Source organism: Polistes fuscatus, unplaced genomic scaffold (assembly GCF_010416935.1).
Source record: "Polistes fuscatus isolate 324 unplaced genomic scaffold, CU_Pfus_HIC Scaffold128, whole genome shotgun sequence".
Lineage (NCBI taxonomy): Eukaryota > Metazoa > Arthropoda > Insecta > Hymenoptera > Vespidae > Polistes > Polistes fuscatus.
This window is the reverse complement of record NW_025113029.1, coordinates 28,486-35,465: the sequence shown is the minus strand read 5'-3', so window position 1 is coordinate 35,465 and position 6,980 is coordinate 28,486. Positions and strand designations below refer to the sequence as shown.

The 6,980-nt window shown below is 32.9% G+C and overlaps 1 long non-coding RNA gene across 1 annotated transcript; it reads left to right on the top strand.

Moving 5' to 3' along the window:
• The first annotated feature begins 3,713 nt into the window (after positions 1-3,713).
• On the top strand, positions 3,714-4,451 carry LOC122513667. The gene is made up of 3 exons (XR_006302823.1): positions 3,714-3,785; positions 3,894-4,054; positions 4,231-4,451. It is a non-coding gene; the product is annotated as an uncharacterized LOC122513667 (long non-coding RNA).
• Positions 4,452-6,980: the final 2,529 nt, after the last annotated feature.

Genomic DNA, 6,980 nt, shown 5'->3' with positions numbered 1-6,980 from the left:
CCTGCTACTAGCAAAATAAGAATGAAGTTTAAACCCCAAAGCAACCTTGCCCGAGCAACCCAAGAACCAAAAATAAACATCGAGTCACTATGGAACTTACCAAATAAACAACAATATGAGAACAGGTTGAAAGATAAAATCGAAAAAAAACCCAATAAAAGAAGAAGATAATGTAGACACAGCCTAGAAAAAACTAAAAACTAACATGTTAGAAGCTGCATATGAAGCACTGAGAACACGAGCTGTAATAAACCGGGCTAGAATGATCAAAACTCCTTGGTTCCGCCCAGAGATTAGAGAAATATGCAAAAAAAAGAAAATAGCATACCTTAACTATAGGACATTACGAACACCTGAATCATACGAAATGTATAGACGAATCCGGAATCAAACAGCGACATTAATAAGGCAAACAAAACAACATTATTGGGAGATTTTTTCGAAAAGAATAGAGAGTGACTTTTATGGACTCCAAAAACAACTCTGGCGATTTATTATAAATCAAAGAAAGAAGGTCAACGAAATGATCAAAACAAATCAGATCACAAGAAAAAGTTGGATTAACTATTTAACAGAGCTCTATAAATCAGAAGAACCTCAAGTGGAACTAAATACGCTAGAAATAATAACTAAAAGCGACATACAAATTGAGTCCAGTGATGTAGAAACAGCTATTCGAAAACTAAAGAATAGGAAGAGCTCAGGGTAAGATGGCATCCAAAACGAATTACTAAAATATGGTGGCCAACGTCTCAAACAACAATTAACATTCCTTATCCAAAAAATACTATGCCAACACAAAATACCTGATGAATGGTGAACTAGCACAACTATAGTTTTGTTTAAAAAATGAGACAAAAAACTACCTACAAATTACAGGGGAATAAATCTTTTAAACACTTCATTGAAACTAACAACAAAGGTTATAACGAATAAAATTAACAGCTTAACGAATCTAGAAGACGAACAACAGGGATTCAGATCAGGCAGATCGTGCACAGACGCGGTTTTCATCATAGGACAGATAACAGAAAAATAAATTGAATACAACAGACCAGCATATATGTGTTTCATTGATTTGGAAAAGGCGATCGACCGAGTGCAGTTAAAGGATGTTATACACCTTCTCTATAACCAGCAAATTCCGAATAATCTTATCAAGACCATAGAGGACATCTATAGAAACAATAAGATCCAAGCAAAGATAAATGGCGCCTTTACTGAACCGATTGATGCAGGTCGTGGTATCAGACAAGGGGATTCCCTAAGTCCCCTGCTTTTTAACATCATTATGGACGAAATAATAAGAAACGTAAGACTGCTAAAAGGATATAAAATGGGCAGTGAAGAAATAACCATCCTATGCTATGCTGATGACGCTGTATTAGTGGCCGAAAATGAGGATGATCTACAACGTCTACTACACCGATTTAACTGCATAGCCAAATCATTCAATGAAAATATCGGCCCAGAAAACTAAATGCATGACAACATCAAAGACACCGTTAAGATGCAAACTGGAAATTGAAGGGAAGGTTATTCAGCAGGAAATGAGATTTAAGTACCTAGGAATAGAAATCTCAGGATATGGTGATGTTGAAGCAGAGGTAAGAGAACAGACAATGAAGGCATCCAGAATAGCGGGTTGTTTAAATGACACAATATGGCGAAACAAAACATGGACATAGAGACCAAAGCAAAAATTTACAAGGCAATGGTAAGACCTATTATGTCACATACCGCAGAAACTCGACCAGACACGGCGAAAACGAAACAGTTACTAGAGACAACCGAAATGAGAGTTCTTCGCAGAATAGCTGGAAAAACACTACTGGATCGAGAGAGAAGTGAAGATATAAGAAGAACATGCAAAGTGGAAAACATTAACGAATGGATACTAAAAAGAAAAAAAGAATGGAACGAACATATCAACAAATGGACAACGGAAGAATTGTCAGAATTGCACGGGATAAGTCACCGGTAGGCCGCAGAAGCACGGGGCGCCCACGAAAACGATGGTGCGACAATTTAACAGTGCAATAGGCAGAGAAACGTCGTTACGAAACAGGCAATTTGCCTAAACTAAAGAAAGAAGAAGAAGAAGAAGAAGAATTACGGAACAAGAAAACCAATGTTTACGGAGTATTGAGTTTATATGAATCAGATAGTTATCAACAGATGTATAAAACCAATGTAAGTAAATAAAATGATCTAATGGATTTAATTTAAAGGTAAAATCATTCTATGTGCAATTGTTTTTATTTTTTTTATTTTCATTATAGTTGGAAGGATATAATCCATCGGGAATTTGCCGTGGTTTGCTAGCAAACCGGATCTCGTTTTGTATGGGTTTAACTGGCTTAAGCTGCACTATCGATTTAACCAACACATCAGGTTCATTAGCGATTCAAAAAGCGTACGATGCTATAAAAGCTAGAGATTGCGATTACGCTATTGTTAGTGGAGGAATCTTAAGCTTACTTCCCCAAACATCTTACCAACTGTATGATTTAGGTAAAATAAGACTATTCTAGGTATAATTAATTCCAATTCTTGCGTGTAAAGACAAAAAGGCAATTTTTTTTATATTTTTTTCTTTCAATGATAATTAAAGGTCTTAGAACAGCAAGTTAAATATTTTCGTAATTTATAAACAATTTTCTGTTTTATGCATTCTATTATTTAGGTTTCTTGTCAACAGACGGGGTAAATAGTTCTTTTGTTAAGAAAGCGTCTGGATTCACGAGAAGCGACTCGATAGGAACAATTTTCCTTCAAAGAGCCGAAAATGCAAAGCGAGTTTATGCCGAGGTCGTTAATCTTTCTTTAAGTTACACTGCAGCAATTCCAAGAAACACGTGTCGTGTCTTTTCCCACAGCCGAATTTCAGGCTCAAATAATGAAACAGACATTGAAACACTGCGGTCTAAAACCAAGCGACGTAACTTACATCGAGGATGATGGTACAGCAATCAAATCAATGGATCTCGAAGAATTAAAGGCAATAGATCTTGTTTATTGTCAAGATCGAAGTCTTTCTAATCCTCTTTTAATAGGATCTGTTAAGTCAAACATTGGTAACGCTTATAATAATAATGCAATAAATTCGATAATCAAGGTAAATTTACTGAAAAGACAAAATTAAATATAAAACAACGCTAATTTGGTTTAATATTTCACATTTGTTTATTTTATATTTCTAGGTACTAATTGCTATGGAGACTGAAGTTATACCTCCGAATCTTCATTATTCTGAGCCTCCAGAAGAGGCCCAATGCCTTCAGGATGGACGCGTAAAAGTAATTACAGAACCAACACCTTGGATGGGTTGTTACGCTGCAGTTAACACAGCCGCTTTAAACGGTTCCTTCTCTCACATTATCCTAAAACGTCATTCAAAAAAGAATCAAAGGAGAAAACTTTCACCATATAATATGCCACGACTTTTTGTAGCTTCTTGTCGAACTCAGGAAATGATATCGTCGATCTTTGATATTGTAAGATATTTAATTTACGACCGAACTGATTAGGCAAAATGATCGTGAACTATATTCTATTTGTGTTTAGTTAAATTCGAAAAGAGGAGATGATGAATTGGCTCAATTAATTACTGATATTACTGAGAAACCATTTTCCAATTCTCTGTATTCTGGGTATACAGTAATTCCAGATTTTGAAGCAGCTGATTCAGAGCAATCGATAGAAATTTCAACCTAATATGTCAGTTCAATCTCGACAGATCTGGTTCGTTTTTTCGGGGATGGGATCACAATGGATCGGAATGGGTACTACGAATTTTATATTTAAATAATTAAAAAAATGTTACATCTCTCTCTCTCTCTCTCTCTCTCTCTCTCTCTCTCGTATATATTAAATGTAAAATTCTCTTTTAGGTGAATCACTAATGAAAATACCAATCTTTGCCGAAGCAATAAAAAAATGTGATGTAGTTTTAAGACCTCGAGGTTACGATATTGAGCATATTATATGCGATAAAAATCCAACAATATACGATAATATTATAAATTGCTTTCTGGGAATAGCAGCAATACAAGTAATAATATATCTAATGTTTCTCCTTCAGCAGTGTTTATTTTTTCTTTTTTTTAAATGAATAATTTCGGATAAATGTTACGTTGATTGGTCTGGTAGATACTCTATATACTGTTGGTGTGAAACCGAATTACATGATCGGGCATTCTGTTGGTGAGCTGGGTTGTTCTTACGCAGATGGTTGCTTTACTGCTGAGGAAATGATTTTAAGCGCTCTTTCTCGTGGTTTGGCTTCAGTAGAAAGTGATTTGATACACGGAACGATGGCCGCAGTTGGTCTCGGTTACAAACAGTTGCGGCATTTCTGTCCTGAAGACATTGATATTGCTTGTCATAATGGACCCGACAGTTCTACCATAAGTGGACCTACCGAGTCCATAAAAGCTTTTGTAAAAGAATTACAGGTAATGCTTAGGAGATATTTTTTGATAGACATTAAAAATATTAAAATTTTGAAACTATACTTATTTTTTCTTTAGGGTCAAGGAATATTTGCTAAAACCGTGCCGACTAGTAATATTGCTTTTCATAGTCGGTACATTTCTCCAGCTGGTCCAAAGTTGTTAGAATATTTAAAAAAAGTCATCTCTCAACAAAAAATCGCAGTAAACGTTGGCTACGCACGTTATTGAAAAATGAGTGGCATTTAACGAAAGCTCACCTTTCTTCACCAGAATATCATACGAATAATCTCCTTTCTCCTGTCTTATTCGAAGAAATATTAACAATGTTACCAAAAAACGCTATAACGATTGAAATTTCTCCCCATGGACTTTTACAGGTTTATTTGTTTTAATTAATATTTGAATACAGTTTTTTTAAATTAAATAACCTAATACTTTTCATTTATTAGGCAATTCTAAGAAAATCATTGGATATTGGTGGCATTAATTTATCATTAACAAAACGAGGCCATAAGGACAATGCAACTTTTATTTTATCCACATTAGGAAAGCTATATAATCTGGAATTTCAAATTACGTCAGGAAAGTTCTATCCGAGGTTGCTTTATCCTGTTTCTAGAGAAACTCTATCAATTTCTCCTCTTGTTCGATGGGAACACAGTTCTGATTGGTATGTACAAAATAGACTTTTTTCAAATGGATGCTATAAACAATTATTGTGTATGTTTGACAGGCACGTGGAAAGTGGTAAATTTTGGGAAACTCAACAAATAGAAGAACTGGTAGATTTGGAATCAGATAAATACAAGTTTTTACGAAATTTTAAAATAAACAGCAATGTTATCATTTCTTCAGCTGTCTATTCAAAGTTGGTTGTGAATATGTACTCGAATTTAATACCGAATAAGGCTAATAACTCTTTCATACTCGAGAACATTATTATTCACAATAAATTACTAGAAGTACCTAGAAATGGCAAAATTCATTTAATTATTATGATATTTAGAGGTATAAATAGCAATCCTATAAATATAATATTTTAAAACAATATTTGAAATAATGTAAATTTTCAGGTTCAGGAAAATTTGAAGTAAAAACTAAAGATGAAATTATGATAGCTTCTGGAACTATTCGCTTAGCAGAAACACAGAAGGAAGATATTCCAGAAATCATTTTACTAAAAGAAGAAACGAAAATTTTAGACGAAGAAAATATTTACTCTAATCTACTTTTACATGGTTACCAGTATGAAGAATCTTACAAAATTATTAGCGGACTTTCTACATCGTGTTCCAATGGAACGCTTAAATGGAGCAGAGACTGGAGGTTATTACTAGAAGGATTAGTTCAAGTTCATATTATCAGCAGTAGGAATAAAAATATGTTGGTACCGAGTAGGATACAGAAACTCGTCATCGACATGGAAAAATTAACAGAAAAAATCAAAGGAAACTATGGTAAGAATTTGAAACCTAATATTAACTTACTCGTGATTATTAAGATACAATATAGACCAAAAGTTCAAAAACTCTTCAAATTCTTTACCACGTAAATAAAAACTGAAATAAATGTGAAGAATCTTAAGAGCATTTTTGGACTAAAATAAATAAATTTTAATTTTCTTTATTTACAATCAAAGAATAAAAAAATAAAATTAATATTATTTATTAAATTATGCTTTGATAATACATTATTTATGACTGTTCCTTAACAATAATAATCTGCAGCAATTTTTTAACGTATAAGTACTAACATTTACAATTAGGAAATGTTACAATAGACAATTTGTTAAAACAAAAATGTCTAGTAGACAAGAAGTTAATACGTATATTTTTTTTAAACGACATAAAAATAGTTTTTACACCAAATATGCTCGTACATCAAACTTGTTATATTACTAAAAAACATTTTTCTGATCACTTATTTAAATATCGTGTTTATAAATGTTTCGACAAAAAATAATGTAATGTATCATAGTTTAACAAACTATATGAACTATACTGATTTTTTTTCGTAGCTTTACCGATGAAGTTTAAAAAAACGTAATTGCTTGCCCCGGAATTGCAATGAGTGGAATCCAATTTAAAGATAATATTTAAAAACAGGAATTGGAAAATTGTCGCGGATGAACTTCGGTTTATCCAGAATATCAATAAAACAAAGATGGATATCGACGACGTGTTAAACGCAGTACTAGGATTAATTTCCAAAAATATTAGCATGAACAGTGAAGAAAAGATATTGTTAACGAATGAGTCAAAAAAGAAAAATGAGAATATTTTGGATTTTCTCGAGAATATCATAAAAAGGACGAGGAAAAATTTCAATATAAAATTAATTGCTAGAGAGTTGCTTTATAAGACAATTCATGAAAATTATATTTTAACGATTATAAATAACGCGCATTATACCGATGTAAGAAGACTTATTAGTACTCTCGGTAAAGAATCATTTTTATTGACAATCATTGAAACAAAAGAGGAAGATAATGCGATTTCTGTATTAACAAATGTGGGATTAAAC